This window comes from Pongo abelii, chromosome 13 (assembly GCF_028885655.2).
Source record: "Pongo abelii isolate AG06213 chromosome 13, NHGRI_mPonAbe1-v2.0_pri, whole genome shotgun sequence".
Taxonomy (NCBI): domain Eukaryota; kingdom Metazoa; phylum Chordata; class Mammalia; order Primates; family Hominidae; genus Pongo; species Pongo abelii.
This window is the reverse complement of record NC_071998.2, coordinates 47117872-47142385: the sequence shown is the minus strand read 5'-3', so window position 1 is coordinate 47142385 and position 24514 is coordinate 47117872. Positions and strand designations below refer to the sequence as shown.

At 34.0% G+C, this 24514-nt stretch overlaps 1 long non-coding RNA gene across 4 annotated transcripts in view; it reads left to right on the top strand.

Annotated features, from left to right (window-relative positions):
* The first annotated feature begins 4136 nt into the window (after positions 1-4136).
* LOC129047728 (uncharacterized) overlaps positions 4137-24514 on the top strand; it is a 37568-nt gene continuing 17190 nt past the window's right edge. For 2 of the 4 annotated variants that reach the window (XR_008509489.2, XR_008509487.2), the window contains exons 1-5: positions 4137-4274; positions 7246-7414; positions 10901-11017; positions 17359-17504; positions 20956-21148. This is a non-coding gene — a long non-coding RNA (uncharacterized LOC129047728). The remainder of the gene's footprint in view (positions 4275-7245; positions 7415-10900; positions 11018-17358; positions 17505-20955; positions 21149-24514) is intronic. The other 2 variants (XR_008509488.2, XR_008509486.2) reach the window with 1 other exon arrangement.

Genomic DNA, 24514 nt, shown 5'->3' with positions numbered 1-24514 from the left:
AGAAGGACCTATTTGTGCTGCTCCTAGGTTTAGTAAAGAAAGAAAACCTTGGGAACAGATTGCTTTCAGGAAAATCATACTCTGTATGAAAAAAATCCTTTATTGAAAGGATTTTGGTGTTTCCCCTTTTAAAAACTCCCCTCATTTTTCTCTTCCTGTTGACTTTACTTGCAAATATATCATATATTCTTCAAGATATTCATTTCCACTAGAAATAGGTATTATGGTTAGTGAGCAGTTAAAAAACAAAACAAAAACAAAAACAAAAATTCCCATTTATTAGAGCTCACTAGTAATAAACGTCCATCTGAAACATATCAAACGCTATTTGTAGTTAGAAATAAAAAAGAAAACAATGGAGCTTCACAATACTTTGAATCCCTAAATTTCTCCTAGCAAACTACAAAGATTATCCTGGAAAATGGAAACTCTAACACCTGTGAACCTCCCCTTCTTCTCTTCCTTGTGTGCTCATTCTTTATACTTCAGCTAAAACATACCTGCCTTCTTGCACTCCCTCATTGACATACATATAGCAGGATTAAGTTACCAGCATTTCCTTCACGTTATCATTTCATTGGTAGACAGATGACTGAATTTTTCACTATTTGTATTGATAGGGTACAAATTGCTGATTATTGAATATTACAATCAATCACTTTTCCTGTGTACAAAGTGATCATTCATAGAATCATTACGAGTCATAATTGAAATTAAAATATGTTTCTGAAAAATTAAAAGTTAAAAACTAAGACATAAAAAATGTGGTCAAGAAAATTTGGAGATGTATTTTGCATTAGATAAATGCCTCAAGGTTTTCCAGATTTTGTATATATTCAACATTTATATGGCTCTGGGTAGTGATTTTCCAACACATAGGGAGTTTCTCTCTCCACCCTCAGCAGTTTTCAGGTTCAATTTGAATCCTTGAGTTAAGAAAAAAACTCAGGAGTGTATAAAATACATAACTAAAGCCCTTGTTAAAAAGCACAAAAGTATTTACATAAAATTTGAAAATATCTATACAGAAACATTCAACAAAGTTAAGAAATATAAACAATATATAAGTAGGCAAAGAATTTCTTTGACTTTCCAAGTGTTTTTACAAATCATTTTTAAAGAGACAAGAGAAAATGGAAAAATGGACACAATATTGCCCAGGCAGTTCTAAGGAAACTGTAAAGGGAAATCAACATGAAATATTCAATCTCACTGTGAAGTAATAAATAATGATAAGATCAGAAACCATTTTTACATACCTGGCAATTATTTTCGAGTGTAATTTGGCAAGATCCGTCAAAATTAAAATGCATGAAAGCTTGGGCTCTATAATTCTAGGACTGGGCGATTACAAAGGGTATATTTGTATGGCATGCAAAGATAAATCTTGTACTTTCTGAAAGTATAAAGATTAGAAACATCCTATAGTTTCATCTGTGAAAATCTACTTAGTAAATAATGAATCACAGTTTGAGGCTGTAGGTTACCTGAGGATGATATCAGATTCTTATGCATTGTTGACTTCCTGTAGGAATTTGATGTGGGCACTTGATAAACTGTTTCTTGTAGTATTAAATGAGTGGATTGTAAACATTGATTTAAAATACTTGTGTAAGTTTTGTGAATTATTGAGCAATTAGGAGATATATCAGGATATATATCAGGCATATGAGAAGTAAACAATAATGGTAGATGCAGTATGTGCTCTTACTGACTTTTAAAAGCAAGATCGAGAGATTGTAATGTTAATTTACATAATAATTTTCAAAGTCATTAGTACTTTATCATCTGTCTTTCATGGGATTAATTAGGACAAAAGGTAGAAAGCAGGTATTACACTGTAAATATATTTTTGAAAAACATCTATTAGTGAGTAATCTGCTTAGTTTTCTTTTCCTGAGTAACAAATTAACACAAGCTTAGCTACATAACAACACAAATTTATAGTCTGTCCTATGCTTAGGTTCTCACAACACCATAGTCAGTGTCATCTGCTGGGCTTTTATATGGAGGCTCAGAAAACAAATCTGTTTCCAATTTCACGGGGTTTTTGTAGAATTCGGTTGTTGGCATTTGGAGGACTAAAACCCCATTTCCTTGCTGGAGGTCAGTCAGCAGCTCTCTCTGCCTCTACAGGCCACTCACCTCCATATTCAAACTAAGGAGGACAGGTTGAGTCTTTCCTTTGCTTCTAATCTCTTCGACCTCCACTTCAGCAGTATCACTGCTGTTAAAAGGTTTATGTGAATAGATTAGGTTTACCCAAATAATCTTTCTTTGGATTAAGTCAAAGTTAACTGATTAGTGACTTTAAAATCATCTGCAAAAAGTTCATTTTGCCATGTTACCTGGCATAATCAGAGGATGATCTCTCAACATACTCCCAGTCCTCTGGATTCTAGTGAGAAATCTAGAGGAGACATTTTAGGATTTTACCACCGTCATATACAGTAGTCTCTCCTTATCTAAGAGGGATTTGTCCCAAGAACTCCAGTGGATGCCAAACTGTGGACAGTACCGAAGCCTGAATATATTATTTTTTAAATACATACAAACCTTTGTTAAAATTCAGTTTTAAATTAAACACAGTAAGAGATTAACAAAATAACTAATAATAAAATGGAGCAATTATAATAATATGCTGTAATAAAAGTTATGTAAGTGTGGTACTGTACTTCCCTATTTTCAGACCACAGTTGACCATGGGTAACTGAAACCATGGAAAGAGGAACTGTGGATAAAATGGATAGACTGTATTTGAATTAGGTGATTATGATTGACCATCCAGCTAGATCTTGGTGTTGCTATCGGTAAAAAAAAACAAAAAGTCTACTAGATTTTATTTGCATAGATATTCATTTGTATCTTTTAGTGGGCACCATAAGATAGATAGATAGATAGATAGATAGATAGATAGATAGATAGATAGATAGATAGAATATATAATCTATGTATCTATAGATACAATATATAATCTATCTATCTCTCTATCTATATATAATATAATCTCAAGAAAATACATTTTAAAGACAACATTAAGCATTTTACCCTACAGATCTAAACTAATGTTGGCTTACCTTGAAACTTTGTATTAGGAATAAAGAATTGTAGATCAGTAGGAAAAAACAAAATGTTCTTTCGATTACGAGAAATAATCAAACAATTTGTTTTGGAGATACTTACATATTCATTTAAAAGAAAAACCCAGAAGTAAAAAATAAATTATTTAACCTTTAATTTATAATAATGTAATTAATCTTTTCAAATTATATTAAAAGCACATTGGTTATATCATATATAGTTTCACCTTTTATGTTTTTAGTTAATAATATATTGCTTGTAAAGAATGAAATAAATACTATAAAATTCCAATGTACTATGAATATTCATTATTCTTTTCTTTAGCTAAATCAACATTAATTATGAAGTATCTTAAAAATTTTACAGATTTCTCAATAACTACAATTTCCATAATACAAGAAATCTTTTCTCATTGTTACTGTAAACTAAATGTAACTAGTAGCATTTTCTAAGTGCTTGGTCAATATTCTCATCATTCTTTTTGGAGGTGGGAGAAGGAGTTCACACAGGGCAATAATCCTGTTTTACAAAAGGTAAAGTAGAAAAAGTGAAATGTAAATTTTCACTGGAGTTATTATTGTAAAGATGGAAAATGAAACCCAGACTGCTTGAATAATTTCCTAATAATCTCTACTTTATTTTATTGTTGAATCTATACATACTGGTAAAAACTTTGTGATTCAAAAACATTTGTTATACATTTGTACTATATCTTAATTGAGACCAGGTTCTATAAAGGTATGGGGAAAAGTTCCATGAGGGTTTCACAATTTTTATTTACTCATACATTTAATAATTTTTTGAACATCTACTACTTATCATGATTTACGTTAATAAAATGGGTCAAAGAATTGGGAAAATCATTTCCAACTCTCCCTGTCTTTTATTTGGGGTTTTTGTCTGTAAGGTAACTGGTTCTTTGAACTTGGGAGTACATAATGACTTGTGAGTAAAAGAAAACTTCTAAGCTCTACTTTTTTTTTTTTTTTTTTTACTTTACCAATATTATTTACAAGCTACTGTTAGAATTTGAATATCAGTTGTTTGGAAACGGCAGTTGGAGAGTCAGTGTACATGGTTTAAGATTCGGAGTCGGCCAGGCACGGTGGCTCACACCTGTAATCCCAGCACTTCGGGAGGCCGAGGAGGGTGGATCACGAGCTCAGGAGATCAAGACCATGCCGGCTAACACGGTGAAACCCCGTTTCTACTAAAAATACAAAAAATTAGCCAGGCGTGGTGGCGGGCGCCTGTAGTCCCAGCTACTCGGGAGGCTGAGGCAGGAGAATGGCATGAACCCGGGAGGCGGAGCTTGCAGTGAGCGAGATCGCGCCACTGCACTCCAGCCTGGGCGACAGAACAAGACTCCACCCCCCAAAAAAAAAAAAAAAAAAAAGATTCGGAGTCATATAACTTAGACTTGCTTTTGACATTATCACTATATGACTTTGACAAGGTAATTTGTCTTTCCATGTTTCAGCTTCTTCACATCTAAAATGGGGCTAATGGATGTCATCTCATAGGATGGTTAAGAGACTTAAAATGTGCTAAGCACATAGAAAGTGGTCATTAAATGCTAGCTTTATTATTATTTTTATTAACTATTTTAGTCTGATAAAGGGTGAGATTCAAAAAGAATACAGCAAATTATAGTAGTTTCTGACATGATAATAATATTTTTTGGAAATCATAAAAAGGACTGCAATATCTTAGAACAACTCTTGCTTTTTACCAAAAGTACAGTAAATGGTGAAGTTCAAAATTATTGTTATCACATTTACTAGACACGCTTATTGGATTCTGTGAAACACTGTTTTAAGCACTTTAAAATTATTTTTACTTATTTATTTTGAGATGGAGTCTCGCTCTGTTGCCCAGGCTGGAGTGCAGTGGCATGATCTTGGCTCACTGCAACCTCCCGCCACCCAGGTACAAGCAACTCTCCTACCTCAGCCTCCTGAGTAGCTGGGATTACAGGCATGCACCACAAAAACCTATTAATTTTTGTATTTTTAGTAGAGATGGGGTTTCACCATGTTGGCCAGGCTGGTCTCGAACGCCTGTCCTCAGGTGATCCACCTGCCTTGGCCTCCCAAAGTGCTGGAATTAACAGGTGTGAGCAACTGCGCCCGGCCGCACGTTAAAATTATTAACTCATTTAGTTTTCATAGCAATGCTTTGAAGTAGTTAGGGAAATAGAGAAACAATATATAATAATATTATCTATGTTTACATTCCTAGTGAAAAAGACAAGATTTAATTCCAGGCTTTCTCTCTCAGGAATCCAAAATTCTGAATGAAAAGCTATCTACTTCTTAATTTTGAGTATTATAAAATGATAAAAACCCTAAAGGCATTATGTATATCTTAATAATTAGAAGTCATAGGTGGAATTCAGAAATTCTGCATTAACTTAGGCATTTGCTATTTCAAATAATATGGTATTTCCAATAAACAGCAAGTATGAAGGGAAAAATCCCAAATATAATTGTGAAAATTTCTATCTTCAATATCATTAACATATTATTTTCCTACAAAAGTACATAATTTCAAAGTAGATGAATATTCACAGCCTAATTCTATAATAAATAGTATGAAATATCATTTATATAATTGATGCCAACTATTTATCTAAGAACAACATAAACAAGGGGAATTACCAACTTATTTATATAATCTCCGCATTCATATTGCCAATTTTCTACTTTATATTTTCCTAGGGCTTCCCAAATGTTCTTAAAAACAATCATGTTACAAATTGGATTTGTGATCTTTACCTTTCCAGATCTTAGTCTTTCAGTGTTGTTTTGTCTATCACCTTCCACTCTAATCACCCATCACCAATTTTTAAAAATTTTAAAATATGTTTAGCTCCTATGCACCAGTAACAAGAATGTGCCTAATAAAATGTTTGTAACTTCTAAAATCATTAATAATTCAAAACTGAATCACTTATGACAATGCATGAACACTAAGTGTTCATAAGAGTAGAAATCAGAACTTATGCTATGCATTGAAAAAAAGAAATTATTTCAAACAAATATAGTTCCAATAGGAGGCAATCGTGCTCAATGGAGTGCTAAATTTAAGAAGACTGATAATGTCCCTTGTCAGTGAGAATCTGGGACAGCTGAAACTCTCATCCTTTGCTGGTGAATGTGTAAAATAACATAAACACTTTGGAAATCAGTACACATTTTGTGTTCATAACCAAATAAATTCCTCCACTGTGACTCAGAAATTCTACACTTTTTGTATTTATAGTCAAGAGAAATGACAAGAAATGTCCAAGAAAAAAACTTGCATGGAAATGTTCTCAAAAGTTTTATTGATAATAGAATAAAACTGAAAATAACCCAAATGCCCTTGAAAAAGATAATAGATAAACAAATTGTGGTTTATCCATAGAATAGAGTACTGCTCGGCAACTGAAAACAAAAACATCTAACCAACCAAACAAACAAAAAACCCTCTACTGATGCAACACAACTATGAAACTCTAACAATTTTTTAACTCTCCTGAGAGAAAGAAGCCAGGCACAAATGTGTACATACAGTATAATTCTATTTATATAAATTTGTGAAACCAGCAAAACTAATAGATGTTGAAGAAAATCAGAACAGTTGTTACTGTAAAGGAGTCCTGATCCAGACCCCATGAGAGGGCTCTTAGATCTCGTGCAAGAAAGAATTCGAGGTGGATCCACAGGGAAAAGTGAAAGCAAGTTTATTAGAGAAGTTAAAACAAAAAAATATGGCTACTCCTTAGACACAGCAGCAGCATGGGCTGCTCAGTTGCTTATATTTATTACTTGTTGATTATATGGGAAACAATGTATGAATTATTCATGAGTTTTCTAGGAAAGGGGCGGGCAATTCCTGGAACTGAGGGTTACTCCCCTTTTTAGACCATATAGGGTAACTTCCTGACATTGCCATGGCATTTGTAAACTGTCATGGTGCTGGTGTAAACTGTCATGGTGCTGGTGGGAGTGTCCCTTAGCATGCTAATGCATTATAATTACTGTATAATGAGCAGTGAGGGTGACCAGAGGTCATTTTCATCACCATCTTGGCTTGGGTGGGATTTGGCCAGATTCTTTACCACATGCTGTTTTATCAGCAATGTCTTTGTGACCTGAATCTTGTGCTGACCCCCTATAGCATCCTGTGACTGAAGATGCCTTAACCTCCTGGGAATGCAGCCCAGCAGGTCTCAGCCTTATTCTACCCAGCCCCTATTCAAGATGGAGTCACTCTGGTTCATACACCTCTGACACAGTGACTGTTTCTTGGGATTAAATGAGAAGAATGATTTCAGAATGTTCTGGAGGTGAGTTTCATGAGTGCATATATTTCTCAAAACCCAGATCCGCACATTTAACTTTAACTAAATTATACCTTAATATAAAGATGAGATGCCAAAAATAAATATGACAAATTAAAATAACTCAGATGAAAGCTTGTATATATGACCCTACAGTTATACCCTACAGGCACAGCGTCTGCACAATGGGATTGAGAGAAAAAAAACTTTTATGTGAGGAAGGCCAGCCCCCTTTAGTCATCAGGCTCAGAGAGACATTGAAATGCAGAAGCAGTCCACATCACATTCCCCTCTTGAACTAAATAATCACCTCTTGAAGCCACTTGCTTTTTGGGTTCTAGACTAACTGACACTAAGTAGCCATAAAATGCCATACACTGGACACCATAAGCTCGTACTCCATGGTTCAACAATGTGCAGCCAATCACTAACCAATGTTATTTCTGTGCCCAGTTAGAATTCCTGTCAAACAACTTTGCATCAGCCCATTCATTGTCCCCTTTTTTCCTTTAAAAACATGCCTGTAAGGAAGGCCTGATGGAGCACTCCCAAGGCAACATGGAAGCATTTCGCAGGCTGCACTTGCCAACCTTGGCCCAAATAAATGCTCTATAATAGTGTTGCCATGCTTTCTTCTTTCTGGTTGACAGGTCACATTTATTTACCAAAAATAGTTACTTTACTTTTAGACAGGTACAAAGGCAGTTTTGGGAAGACAGAAGTAGGTATATTTAAAAAATTTCCCCACATTAAATCCATGTGTAGCTCCACTGGGATCAATATCAGACAGTCTCTTCTTCCTCATCTTGCTCCTTTTGTTCTATTGTCATTTAAATAGAAATCTCTTTTGTCCTGTGTTCTGACTTCCTCTCCTACCAGTTCTTACTATATTCTGGTAGTTGGCTATAATGTCTTTACATCCATGGTGGTGTTTCTTTCCTGACTTGAGCCTGAAGAGTATTCAGAGATTTCTTTATGGTAATATAAATGATGCAGGATTTTTCCCAGCCCCTTTGCCAGGCTTGCAGCAGGAGGTGCCCTGTCTACCCGGCCCACTGGGCCGTGTCCGGCTTGTGCTCCAGCTCCTGGCTCCTACAGCTACTGCAACTGTGTGCTCAGCCCCTGGTAGGTGATGGTGTGTGAAAGAGCAATTGCAAGGTCCAGTCAGCTGTTCAAAATGCCAGCACAGTGATGGATTCCATGCAGGACTTGCTGCTGGACCAGGCATGTTTCCCCAAAAGGAATGTGGTGCACCCAGGCAGGGGTGCACATGACCCCAAAGAGACTGGAGGGGTGTTGCAACATGCTAATTAGCTCTTTTAGTCCTGCCATCCACAGCCTGACAGACAGTGGCATGTTAACAGCACAGTCAGCCTCTTGCCCTGCTCTGGACCATAGCTCCAAGGCTGGCTCAACCCTGCCATTGCTTCCCATGGTGTAGAGTGGCTGCCCTCCTCTGGCAGAGAACAGATGACCACAATGTTATAGCTGTCAGTACCCACGTTTGGTGGGTCCTGAATTCTTGTCCCCCATCCAAGAAGAATGTGGATATGCTGACAACCAAAGAGTGAGGGAGGTGGAGATGAATTTTACTGAGTAATGGAATAGCTCTTAGTGGAGAAGGGATGTGGGGTTGGTCCCTCACCCAAAGTCGGGTGGTTTCTCTTCCAGCGTGGCTGGGTCCAGGGCTTTTATGGGCTCAGAATAGGGGAGTGCACGATGATTGGCTTGTGAGTAGGCAAAAAATAGTTAAAGGCACCACTCAAAGGTAAGCACAACAGTGTAAAAAATCAATTAGAGAAGGGTAAATATATGTAAAATAGGTGAAGGGTGGGGATCAATGGGAGGAAAGTGCACCAAATGGGAAGAGAGGTTCTCAATTGAGTCCTTGGATTTGCCTGGGACTTGCAGCTAGGCTTTAAACTCTCTTTGGCTTGAGGGTGTTGTTTCATTGGTCACTCACCCCTGTCTGCCTAGGATTTGTCTATCTCCTGCCACTATCATAAACACCATTCCAAAGTATTTTAAATTCCTTACAATGGAGTATCAACCAGGCTTTTCTCCTAATAGGGCCCTTCCTTCATAGCAAACGATGAATAATTATCTCTCACTGTCTTACCAAAGACCACTTCCCTCTACGGGTGAACAGAAGTAAAGAAGGTGACAAAAGTAGGTTGGGGTGACAAAACAAAATGCTTTCCTGCTGTACTTACTTCTGATATCTGAGGAATAATTCTTAAGAGAGCAAGGTATTATAGAGCTCAAGCTGGCTCCAAGAAAATGATGCAGTAGGTTTCTCAGTCTTTGGCATGTCTCCAGACTCAGCCTTGTTTGTCTCTCCTAACATCTCACCTTTTCTTTCCTGCTATCCCAAGGGCAGGCTGCACATGTGTACCCGTCCCTATGAAAGTGTTAGCTGATAATTAAGATGATAGCTAAAGCCTAAGGTGTTAGCTGACACAATTTAAGGTATAAGCCTCCTGGTGAATTTACACTTTAATCAGGGACTTTGAAAGGTGAAATCCTAATTCTGTTCTTTTCATTTTCAATGCTCCATATTTAATATTTTTATTATGAATATTCATGAAGAATATTCAACTCATGTAATTAGGGTGAAATAAACATATTTATAACTAGATCTATCAGTTCCCATAATCTGATCCTCTTTCCACCTGCACTATTTATGAACAACATTCAAAACAAAACAGTGGCCAGAAAGTAGATATATGGACCACATCATGCAGAGCTACTTATAATTGCCCTTATTTCCTTCAGCCAGCCTTTCAAAAGTCAAAATGACTATTAGTATCCTTAATTGATATTTAAAATTGAAGCATGGCCAGCATAGGATGCTTAGCTCCTACTAATATGAATAAAATTGGTGTGATTTCTTAACCAAAGAAAAATGGCACAAACTTGCCAGACAAGTATTTTATTGACCTTGTTCATATTTATTCTAATTGATTACTTTCAGGGAAGAAAATGTCATAACTTTGGAGGGTGACAATATCTTTATTTTTAAAGTTTTACTTCATTTCACAAACCATTCTTCTGTAATTTCTATGGTTTTCTTAGTATTATATCTGGATAGTACACTTTCACTAACTGTATGCTTTCTTATATTCTGTATTTTATACAGTTGTTGGTATACCACTTATGACCTTTCCTATCTAGGTAAAGCATTGCCAAGATCTTCACATAAGATAATTTCTAACCAAGTCATCCTTCTCCTTTTCATCTGAAATAATTTTGTGTTTTTTCATTTAACCTATTTCCAGTTATCAATATACATATTTTTTGAGACAAGGTCTAGTTCTATTGCATAAGCTAGAGTGCAGTGGCACGACCATAGCTTACTGCAGTCTCAAACCCCTGGGCTCAAGCAATACTCCCACCTCAGCCTCCTGAGCAGCTGGCCCTATGGGTGCATTTCACCAGGCCCAGCTAATTTTATTTATTTATTTATTATTTATTTATTTATGTCTTTTGTAGGAATGGAGTCGTGCCATGGTACCCTGGCTGGTCTTGAACTTCTGGGCTCAAACAATCCTCCTGCCTCTGCCTCCCACAGTTATCAATATTGAAAGCCAGTTACTGATGATAAGATAGGTAAGACTGAACCATGGCTGAACTTATGCATTAATTAATGATTGGGAAACCCCTGAATCTTTGTGCTGTGAGTTGAGAAGTTTGATCTGGCATCAGTGCAAAAAGATGTGTAAGAGGCTGAAAGTTATTAAGGGCCTCAGCATTAGCAAGGCAGAGTGGAAACAGAAGGATGTACATGGGGTTGGACTAAATGTGATATTCCTGCTGTTAGGCAAATGATTACCTGTGGGAGGACGGTGTAACAGATCCAAAAGTTTGAATGACTGTGAGTATAAAAGTAACACTGAAATCTGAGGATAGTTAGAAGAGGTTTAGGAAACAAGAGTGAATTCTAATGGAATATACTGAGGTTGAGTTACCAGACAGATATTTAGAAATATCTTGAGGATAATATGACATTTTAGAGGTGACATTAAGAGAATATATATGTCTAGAGAATTATATTTCAGAATTTAAATTAGTAGAATTGAGAAGTAAGTTTTTGTTCCCAGAAAGAGGATAAGATGAACCAGGAGTGCCAGTGAACAAAAAAAATCTTTGAGAAATATGCAAAAATAAGAAATGGGAGGAAGGAATGATGACCAAAGAGATTAAAAAGGAGTAATCTTGGAGGTGGAGTGAGAACTGGTGTCATATATTTCACAGAAAATGAGGGTTCAGAAATATTAAAAAGAGATGTCATGTCTAGTATTAATAGCTGTCATTAATATGCACTAGACCCTTTACTAAGTACTTTCAGTACCTTATCTCATTTAGAGTTCAGAACATCTCTTTAAAATAGAAGCATTAGTTGCACAAAGTAATACGTCTCAGAGTTTCCTAAGGGCAACTATTCCGAAATTAACAAAGCTAGAGTTTGAATCTCAGGCTGTATGAATGCGATGTAACCATTTACCTACATTATCTTAAAAAATGACTGTATCCTAAGATTGAGAATGAAAAAGGGTCAAAGTGTTTGTTACCTAAACAGTGACCTTTGAAAGAGTAGTTTGGGGATATCTATCAGGATAGAAGCTTAGTGATAAATAATTGAGACGTGAATGCACAGTAGACATTGTAGAGAGTGACAAGAAATTTGGCCCTGAAATAGACAGCTTAGTTTGATGGGTTAGCCGAGTAGAACGAAGGAAATACATTAAATACTCTCTCTCTCTTTTTAATGATTAAGGAAACTAGAAAATCACTGTGTGTTAACAGAATCGTTTTACATTTGTAATATGGTAGTTCTGTGGGTCATTGACTCAGAGATGAAAGCTGACACAATTGAATAGCAATTTATGCTCACTGATGCATTACTGGGAAATGACCTAAATTAGATAGCCCTTGTTAAAAGTAATCACATACATGACATTAAAGAAAGTGAAATGCTAAAATACTAGGCAGAAATAAAAAAGAATTACATTAATCTTGTAGAAAATAATGCTTGTTTTGTTGAAGAAATATTAGTATCCATAAATTTTAGACTCTATCACTTCCTGGCACAGATATATAAGTTAAAAAAATCTGAAAATATATAGATATTCATAAGCCTGGGGTGGTGCCTTTCAAAATTCAAAGAAAGTGACCAGAGCCTTAATTTTATTTTTCTTCTTTCAAGACATGAGTAATTTTATAATAGTGTGATATATTATAGTAACATAATTCAAAGCATGTCCGGCTGAGAGCCACTATTGTGGCACTTGTGAGTGGATTTGTATAACTGATATTTTGATTGAAGTTTCTAATTAATTAGACAACATTATCCAAACTTTGAAGAAACTAAACATATTAGAGTATGAGATAGAACATTGGTGTATTTTGCAAAATTTCAATTGATATGGCCCACAAAGGTGGAAGAAAATTCATTATCTATTAATATTTATAATATCATTTTTCTAAGGGACAGAAGACATGTAACTTTTCATGCTGGGGCAGCTGGCACCTAATTCAAATGCACTGTCCTTCACTCTAACACATTAAAAGACATTTTGACACAAATAACGCACATTTCTTAATACCTTCAAATATAAGCATACACATAAAACACATTAAATGATTGCCTATGGGCAGTATATGGGCCAGGATACAAACACACACACACAGACACCTACAGACACACACACATACACGCTTCTTTTGTCTAGGTGTGGCCATGTGACCAAGTTATCACTAAGTAAATGAGAGTAAAAAAAAATGAGAGGCCCTCACTAGAGGGCCTCTTCTATCTATAGGAAATGTCTCTTTGGGCTTTTTCTCCTTCATGAGGATATGCAGTCACCCAGTTGTGACTATATAGAAGACACAATTACCTTGGAAAGAGCAGCCCAACAGTATGGAAAAAATATTCCTTGAATGACCTCAGGAAAAAACGTTTTCTTCATAGCCTAGATTTTACTGACTGTTATAGAAAGGAAAGAGATAATAATAATAATATACTGTATTGAAGCAAGCTTTATTCTCAGTTGAATCAGAATTCCAAGGGAAGAGACTAAAATGTGTTGCCTTGTCAATGACCACCAATAACAATGACATTGACATGCAAGGCTGAAAGTTTTGTACCACTAACTGTCCCCAAAAAGCCTGATTGGAAAGTATTATTAATTGTAAGTTAGAACAAAATAATCTTTTTGGGAAGGGCTGCAAATTATCTAAAATCTTCCATTTTTCTCCTTAATTATACAATTTTTCCTAATTTACACAAATTAGGAAAAGAAAATTACTATCCTTGTTGCTCAAGATTCTCATTCTACACTCATCCCACAGGTAGCCTTGCCTGGCTCACAGAAGTACATTTTATTTTATAAATATATATACTTGCACATGCAATTTTCAATAATAAAATCATGTAAGTCATATTATTTAAATAACTTTTTTTCATTCACAAAAATATTATGGACAGATTCCATGTTCAGCACATATAGTTCTACCTCTATTTTTTCTGGAAATGCTGTTTAGTATTTAATTCTATTCCTCTACAAATAGTGGAACAGTCATGTATCATGGTTATTTGGATTGCTATCAGTATTTTTCTATTACAATATATGTTTTAATAAGTTGTTCGCAGGTGTGTATATAGATTAATATGTATTTATGTACTCAAGCTACTATTTCTGTAGCTAGATTCATAGAAGTATTGTTATTCTGAATACAGCAAGCATAATTCATCCTAAAATCTTTCCCCCGAAATGTTGGCCCCACAAATAATATATTAGAATATCCATTCTCTACACTCTCACCACCAGATGTTAGGTTTTCATCTTCAGAATATGATTAATTAAAGTTCTTGGAAGTGGCCAATATCAGATATAGATACACATGACATCTCTAAATAAAATGTGTGAGGAGAATTATTTAAATATCAAAGTTCACTCAGATAACATAAAGTAGGGTAATGGCTACTAACAGTTGGTGTGTGTTATATATAGTTAACTTTCCATTAGGAAGCATAGTAATACATTGCCCCCTTTTTAACCTTTCAAAACATATGTAATGTAAATGTTCTCTTTTGGTTCATATTGTTCCCTCTAGAAGCATCAGATGGTGTAATCTGGATTTACACTATCACAGTAATTGAAATATGAATATATTTGAATTGCTTTCACAATTATAAGGGTTGAATTTAATTATTTTTATTAAGATGGGTAGTGGGATACAATCACAAAAATAAACAATATATTCCCTGTTGTTCATGGCACTGTGCCAACTACTATACAGCATGAGAGGACATTACGTTAATTCCCAAAGATTTGCATTTGAAATTCTTTAGGATAAAAATTAACATGGAGTGAAGTTGATTGTGATTTAAAATAATCTCATATTCTTTTATTTATTTCTATTTTTCTTTGCTACTTTCCATCTTTTTGTATGCAAGGGTGAGGGAACAAATTGACTATTTTCAGAAAGAGTAAAAGAGAAATGTTTAGAAAACACGATGTAGTAGAGTAACTGAGAAGCTTCAAGCAATGTAAAGTGAATGGGGCTTTAAAAGATGACACCTAGAAAACCTGATTTTCCCAGAGTCTGAATTACTAGAATGGGAAAAACTATACAGAAAACAGAATAGTGAAAATGTGTGCAATAAAAATGAAATACACCATTTTATCACCTCAGAAATCAGACCAATAATAAATAAATATTCTGTGAAATGCAGGCTTTGCCATTAAGATATCAAAAGCCTTTATACCAAGTGGCAAGTTCTTTAAAAGAAATGAAAGGAAATTCCAAATTGAGGGTATTGTTCAATTTAAAAATTTATAAGATCCTGTGATTCCTCACATAAATGTAATATGGTGCAGAACAACACCAAATTACCATTCTGCCCTCATCCTACGCCTGAGGAGTACATTACTGGGAGGAAGACAGGTTTCAAATAATATCAGAGAAACATATAGAGTAAATGTGCGTGCAAAATTCCCAGTTGTGCTTGTTTAATTAGATGCTGGTAACAGCAGCAAACAATAGTAAAGAAGGCATGGAAATAGAGTGTTAATGAGATTCAAATAAATCAGATATCACTGTTGGAATACAGATAAAAGACAAGCTCCAGTATATCTGCATTTTAATCAGCCTGATCACAGTTTTGATGAATGTGCCAAAGGGACTGTTCTTTGCTCTGTTTTCATAGTGAGTGAAAGGCAACAAAAGGAGCAGTTTTGATTTTTACACTTCCTGACAGATGAGTCATATGGGATTAATATTGGAATTCATTAAAGCTAGAATTCTACCTAAGGATCATATTTCACAGGATATATACATTACCATTTTATAAAGGTGACATTTAAGAGTCTGGTTAGCTATTTAACAGATTTTGGCAATTGGACAGGACCTAAGTATATACACATGATATTACTAAATATATATGCATACATAAACACACAACACAAAGTGTGCTACATTGCTTAGGAAAATATTCTGAGCCATACACAAAAATACATTAATTTTGCTGCTATTGAATAAAAGAAAGAACTCCCAAATACAGTCATTCTCATTATCTAACCATGCATTAACCAAGTTTCTAGAACTGCAAGATATTTTAAGAAGAAAAATTATTTTATTAGGTAAATATTTACTAATAAATTAACTGCTAAAGATCAGCCACCAACTAGATACTCACCACTTAACATTAGAGTCTATTCCACTTGGGTCAGGCACAGTGGCTCATGTCTATCCTCCCAGCACTTTGGGAGGTCAAGGATCACTTGCAGCCAGGAGATCAAGAACAGCTTGGGAAACATAGCAAGACCCGGTCTCTATAAAAACTGAAAAAAAAAAAAAAAAAAATTGGCTAGGGTTGGTGACACACACCCGTAGTTCAGGCTGTAGACCTAGTTACTCCCTTGTCCCAAAAAAAGAAAAAAAAGAATTCATTGCACATGGATAAGTCAGTCTTATACTGAATCTCAGGTGTATAGAACATCTGACATTATAGTGCAAATATAATAGAAAATAAGATCCAATGAAAATTACAGATCTTGAAAAGATGCAAGATTTTATGAAGTTGATGAAATTGTTGGAGAACTGCTCAAATAATCTACAAGAAGTTGACAAAGGAGATTTTTTGATAATTAAAATGGATAACAGTCAAGTTAATTTTCAAACAATGTTTAATACTTCAAAAGGGGATGTCTTGAAGATCAAAAGACCTAGGATCATTGAAGAATGGTAACACTCCTGAATATTTTTCCTAAATACCAATTTTGAGAACACATTATGGAAGCCAAAGATGAAGCAAGATATACTATATCACACCACCACATAATACTTTTAGAAACAAAATTTGATTAATAATCATTTATTAATATTTAATTTGTCCTAAATTTCAGATCATATATGTAATTATGAATCAGAATTTTTCTCAATACACAAAAATAATTTTCATAAATTTTTACATTTTTAAAGATAACATTTTAAACATTTTTTTCCTCTTTTACTATTAATTTAGACACTCCCATCTGTGCCTGCAATGTAAGTCTGAATCACTGAACTTATCCGATTGACTTCTTTAGGCTAAAATATCTATCATTCTGCTAGGCCGGGCATGAATAAGACATAGCTCCTCTACAGAAGCTCACAGTTTACTGTAAAGAACATTCATGTCAACAATAACAGTATTCCATTGTGACAACCAGAATAAAAGTTGTAAATTAAAATGTGAAATTTAAATGCAAAATTTGGTATCTTGGGTCATAGAAAAAAACACATAGATTCTATTTGGTAGAGAAACAAATTAAGTCATTTTTTTGTACCTGTCTATACTTTTCTTAATTATGAAGATTCATTTGATATTGTTGTGAATATATGTGTTTATATTAGTTTATATTTTCTATATTTGCCACATTTTATGTTAATCTTTTCTCTCCTAGCATGCATAATTTATCTCTGACAGTATTTCACAACATTAAATCAGCTTGGCGAATATAAAAGGACATTGTAACTGTAATTCTGAAAGATTCCAGGAAAAGAAAGATGGCTGTGTGAAAACATGGACTTGGTCTCAGAATGACAAAGGGTAAACACAAAAAATTAGAAATCTTTAGAAATAAGTGCTACAAATTGATTTACTGAAGTGGTAGGCTAATTTTGCTCTTTTGCAAGAAAAATATCTAACAAATACCAAGTCTATATAGCTTGTCAGTTGCTTTTTCAGAAACAGTCATCTAACATACAACCATAATTTGGTCAAGAATGGACCACATATACTATGGTGGTTTCATAAAATTACAATGGAGCTGAAAAATATCTGTTGCCTAATGATTAGTTGATGAAAAGTATATAGAAAAGGAATACAAAAAAGAAAATATTTTTCTATAGCCATAGAACTGTCTGCTTTTTAAGGTGTTATTGTAAAAGAGTCAAAAGTTTTAAAACTTTAAAATTTATAAACCTAAAAAAGTTACAGTAAGCTAAGGTTAATTTATTATTAAAGAAAGAAAACTATAAAATAACTTCAGTGAAGTCTAAGCTTACAGTGTTTGTAAAGCCTACAGTAGTGTACAGTAATATCCTAGGTCCTCACATTCACTCACCACTCACTCAGAGCTTTAGTCCCGTAAGCTTCATTCATGCTAAGTACCCTATACAACTGTAGCATTTTTAATCTTGTATATCATATTTTTAGTGTACCTTTTCTATGTTTAGACTTGTTTATATGTACAAACACTTACCATAGTGTTACAATTGCCTACAATATTCAGTTCAGTAACATGCTAAACAGGTTTGTAGCTTAGGAGCAATAGGCTATACTATATAGCCTAGGTGCATAGTAGAATTTTCCATCTAGCTTTGTTTAAGCACACTCTATAATATTCACACCATGATGAAATTGCCTAATGTGGGGGACGTATGCTATGTCCTCTGGATAAATAATTTTCTATTTCTAAATTAAAACCCTAGAGAGTGACCATACATCTTAGTTTGCCTGTGATATAACTTGTTCATATCACATGTATTAAGCCACCTTAATGTTTATAAAGACCTTTTTATTCTTAAAGTGTCCTGGTATAGAAAATGAATTATATGCTTATCATCCATGGTAGACTGTATTTATGTGAGTATAAATGCAATATAAAATACATACTCTGCAGCAGAGATATTAGAGACTGCCTGCCATAAAGTAATTGCTCTTTACTGAATAAAATGTGTGTGTTTCCAAATAAAAATTTATGTGGATTAGACCAGAGTCTGAGCATGTGTTCCAACAGTGGATGCAAATCACTATATGGCTATTGCATAAACTTCATTTTCTGAAAATTTGTGTGTGTATTTTACAATTCTTTGGAAACTGAATAAATTTTGCAAATAAATATTTTTTAAAATAACAGAATTCATCATTTTAAGATATGCTTCTATTCTTTATATTTTTAAGGAAAATATTACCAATTAATTCATGACCTGCCATTGATTTTCAGACATATCTGATTTTCAGAGATGTTAACAGGTAGATTAAAAATTGAAAAAAAGCAGTACAATATTTCTACTCTGTGTAATAACAAATTAATAAAATGGTATTATTGGTTATCACATTATTTACTCTTTATAAATATATTTGTGTTAAGTAGACATCAGTGCATCAATTATCCTGTGAAGGTCATCATATTCTGTTCTGTGGGATCATAATTTAACAAGTCAGTATGCTGTGCAATGTATCTTTCAAATGTTTAATATTTCTAGATATCTCACTTATGTTATATGTGAATTCAACATTGCACTTATTTATACTGAACATGTTACGGTGCCAGAATCTTTCCTAACGATAATATTCACCCATTTTGACTTATGAATATTTGTTTAATAACCCTTTTAGGTTAGGCACAAAATTGAAATAACTCTATAATAGTGCATTTGGGGAAGGTTCATTTTAACAATTCAGTGTATTTTCTTATTTGCAGTCACATAGAATATGGTTGGCTCTCAAGCCTGAAGTTAAGCTGAAGTTTAACACATATATGGAGAAAAGACATTTGTTGGCAGCTACCATTCTGCTTTCTGTATCTATGAGTTTAATTTTTTTTAGAGTTCACATATAACGTAAGTGAGATCATACAGTATTTCTCTTTCTTTGACTTATTTCACTTAGTAAAAAGTCCTCAGTTTCATCCATGTTGTTGCAAATGGACTTCCTTCTTTTTTAATGTCAGAAATATACCACCATGCCTGCCCCCACCCACACACATTTAACTTCTTCCTTTCTGATTTGAATGCCTTAATCCCTCTTTTTGTTTTGTTTTGTTTTTTGTTTTTGAGTGGAGTCTCACTCTGTCACCCTGGCTGGAGTGCAGAGGCATGACCTCAGCTCACTGCAACCTTCTCCTCCCAGTTTCAAGTGATTCTCCTGCTTCACCCTCCCACATAGATGAGATTACAGGTGCATGCCACCACACCTGGCTAATTTTTGTATTTTTAGTAGAGACAGGGTTTCACTGTATCGGCTAGGCTGGTGTCCAACTCCTGACCTCAGGTGATCTACCGCCTTGGCCTCCCAAAGTGCTGGGATTACAAGCATGAGCCACCATGCCTGGCCTGAATGCCTTTATTTCTTTTTTAACCTAATCACTCTGACAAGTACTTCTATTACTATGTTGAATAGAAGTGGGAATCCTTGTGTTGTTCCTGATCTTAGAGGAAAAGCTTTTAACTTTTTTCACCATTGAGTATGATGTTACTTGTAGGCTTGTACTATATGGCCTTTAATATGTTGAGGTACGTTTATTCTATAAGTAATTTGCTGAGAGTTTTCATGATGAAAGAATGTTGAATTTTATCAAATTCTTTGTGCATGTGTGTATTTATTGAGATGATCATATGATTTTTGTTCCTCCATTCTGTAAATGTGGTGCATCACATTTACCGGCTTGTGTATGTGTAAGTATCCTTACATTCCTGTAATAAATCCCATTTAATCATGTAAATGACTCTTAATGAACTGCTGAATTTGGTTTGCTAGCATCTTGTTAAAAAGTTTTACAACTATGCTGTGATGATTGACTGTCGATTTTATTGGATTGAAGGATGCAAACTATTGTTCCTGAGCGTGTCTGTGAAGGTGTTGCAAAAGGAGATTAACATTTGAGTTAGTGGACTGAGAGAGGCAGACCCACCCTCAATCTGGGTGGGTACAATCTAATCAGTTGCCAGCATGGCTAGAATAAAGAAGGCAGAAGAGGGTGGAAAGAGTAGACTTGCTGAGTCTTCTGGCCTTCATCTTTCTCTTGTGCTGGATGCTTCCTGCCCTCAAACATCAGATTCCAAGTTCTTCAGCTTTTTGACTCTTGGTCTTACACCAGTGGTCTTGCACTTACACCAATGCAGACTGAAGGCTGCACTGTTGGCTTCCTTACTTTTGAGGTTTTAGGACTTGCACTGGTTTCTTTGCTCTCAGAAGCAAGAATGCAAGCAAAAAGATAATGGAATAAGATTTCTAAAATATTTTTAAAAACTAAATATCATCTCCTTTGCTGCAGCATGGTTGGAGCTGGAGGCCATTATCCTAAGCAAACAAACACAAGAAAAGCAAACCAAATGCCGCATGTTCTCACTCGTAAGTGGGAGCTGAACACTGAGTACATATGAACACAAAGAAAGGAACAACAGACACCGGAGCCTACTTGAAAGTGAAGCGTGGGTGGAGAGTGAAGATCGAAAACTACCTATCAGGTACTATGCTTATTACCTCCGTGATGAAATAATCTGTACACAAAACCCCTATGACACACAATTTACTTAAATAGCAAATCTGCACATATGCCCTAAATTTAAAATAAATAGATAAATATCAACCCAGAATTTTATGCCCAAAGCAAATATCTTTCCAGATTGGAGACAAACTACACTTTTTCCAAAACTCAAAGTAATTTATCTCCAGAAGACCCAAGAAATGTTTAAGGAAGTCGTTCATAAAGGAAAATGATAGCAGGGAGAAATATGAATCAACATGAGGGAACAAAAAAATGCTGGAATTAGTTAGTGTCTATAAGGCAAAATACAGGAGAGTGTTTTTCTTGTTACGTAAATATCTCTGGAAGATAATTGTTTAAACAAAAATGATAAAAATGTAATGTGACATATGAAGTAACAGATGAAAAACAAAATGTATACCAATTATATATAAAGGGCAAGAGGGGAAAAAGGAAGTATATACTTGTATGGTTGTTGTGCTATATGTGAAGTGGTATCACTTCTGAGAGGGGACTAGGAAAATTTCAAAGTAGTTGTTATAAATTTTTGACTAGTCACTATTGTAACAAAAAATAGTTATCACTAATAAGCCAATAAAGAAGATAAAGTTGTATCATAATTACTCAATCTAAAGGAATGCAAAGTAAGAAAGTAAAGGAGAAAGAAGTAAAGAAAAATAAAACACAAATATCATGATTATAGATTAATTCTAAGCATATCAATAATCATAGTAAATGTAACTGGTACAAATAATACAATTAAAAAGCAGAGATTGTCAATTAAATAACAAACAATAATCAGCTACCTGCTACTTAAATATGTTTCAAACATAAAGACTCACAGATGTTAAAATTAAATTATGCAAAAAGATATGTCAAGTAACACTAATAAAAGGTAACTTGGAGTGTGTCTATCGCTATCAGATAAGGTCGTTTTCTGAGTAAAGCATATTACCAGGAATAAGGAAAGGCATTTTATAATGATAAAGGAGTTTACTTATCAAGACAGCATAACAGTCACAAACACTTACGCACCTTATAACAAAGTTTAAAAATACCTAAAAAAATACTTATAGAAGTTAGGAAAAATAGAAATTTCAGAGTTATAATCAGAGATGACATTTACAGAATGCTCTATCCAACAACAGCAGAATAAACATTCTTTTTAAGTGCACATGAAACATTTAATATGATAGGCTTACTCTGGACCACAAGACAAGTCTAAATACATTCAAAATAATTCAGCTCATACAAAGTATGTTCTCAGAGCAGTATGGAATTTAAGTAGTAATCAATACCAGAAAAAAATGTTCAAATGCTTGAAACATAAATAATAGACTTCTAAAAACATTTATAGCTTAAAAAAAGAATCAAATTGGAGAGTATTTTACCCTGATTGCAAACAAAGACATATCATTTCAAAATTTGCATAAAGCCATTCAAGAAGCATTGAGGTCAGGGAGGTGGCCTATCATCCCAGCACTTTGGGAGGCCAAGGCAAGCGGATTACTTGAGCCCAGGAACTGGAGACCAGCCTGGGCAACATGGTGAAATCCTGTCTCTACAAAAAATACAAAAATTAAAAAAGGAACATTGAGGTAAATGCATAGTATGAAACACCTACATTAGAAAAGGAAAGGTCTCAAATTAATAACATCAGCAAATTGCCTAATAAAATTAGAAAACTAAGAGAAAATAAAGTTCAAAATAAAATAAATAATAATAATGTGGGTGCAAATCAATGATTAGAATGCATGAAATAATAAAGAAAATCAATGAAACAAAAGGCATCCCTTTGAAAAGATCAATAAAAATGATACATTTCTAATCTAACAGATTAAGAAAAAAGAGAGAAGATCACACCTTACTAATAGCAGGAACAAGAGAGGTGACACCACCACAGATTATGTATATATATTAAAAGACAGACATGGTAACATTATGAACAACTGATTGTCAATAATCTCAGCAACTTATGAGAAGTGGACAAATATCCTGAAAGATGCATACTACCAAAGCTCATTCAAGAAGAAGTAGATAACCTAAATAGCTACTTACAATTAAAAAACCTAAATTGGTGATATAAAATATTGTAACAAAGTAACCTCTAAACTTAGATACAGTCACAGGGAATTTTATAATACATTAAAAATATTAATTATTTATTAACTTTTCCCAAAAATGAAGAGGCGGAATTAATTTTCAGCTTATTCTTTGAGGCTAGAAAATAGGTAGCAAAATAAAGCAAAAGCATAAAAAGAAAAGTACAGATACATATTCTTTGTGAATACAGATACAAGAATTCTAAACAAAATATTAGCAAATCATATACAACCATATGTTAAAAGGATAATGAAAAATGACTATGAACAGTTAAGTCAGCAATTTAAGACTGTTTTAATATATAAGCATCAATCAATGTAATTCACTGCATTAACAGATTAAGGAAGAAACAACAATTGATCATCTCTTATAGACACATAGAAAGCATTTGGAAAAACACAAATTTTATTTCTGATAGAAACTTTAAGCAAAGTAGAAACAGAAAACATCACAAACTGATCAAGGGCATCTATGAAATCCTGACAAAAAATATTGTATTTAATGGTGAAACACTGAATACTTTCTTCCACATATCAGGACAACAGTGGAGATGTGAGGTCTCACCACTTCTATTCAGTATTGAACTGGAAGTTCTAGTCATGCAATTAGCCAATAATATAATAATAATAATTATAATAGGCATCCAGTTTAGAGATGAAAAATTAAAATTTAATTCTCATATGAATTTATTCTTTTTTCAAAAAATTCTGTGGAGTTTACAAAAAGCAAATCAAAGCAAATAAACAGAAGCAGCTTCTAAAATAAGTTTAGATATTGCAGGTTCTAAAATAAATACAGTACAATCTATTGAGTTTTTGTATACTAACAATCAGAAATTCAAACAAAAACACCTATACAATTTAAAATAGTATAAAATACACCTTCAAAGGGATTGATCCAACAAAAGATCCACGAATTCAATACAACTAAAAATACACACTGAAAACCATAAAGAGTCCTGAGAGAAATGAAACATTAAAAAAAATACCTTGTTCATGTGTTTAAAAGTCTTCATATTGTTAAGATGTAGAATTGATATCTTGATATACTGATATATATCTCAGATTGATATATAGCTTCAACAAAATCTAATATAATTTTTACCAGCTTTTTCTAATATAATTGACAAGCTGATTCTAAAATTCACATGGAAATGCAAAAGACATACAATGGTTAAAACACTGAAAAAGAACAAAATTGGAAGACTAACACCGTATGGTATAAGACTACAACAATCAAGATA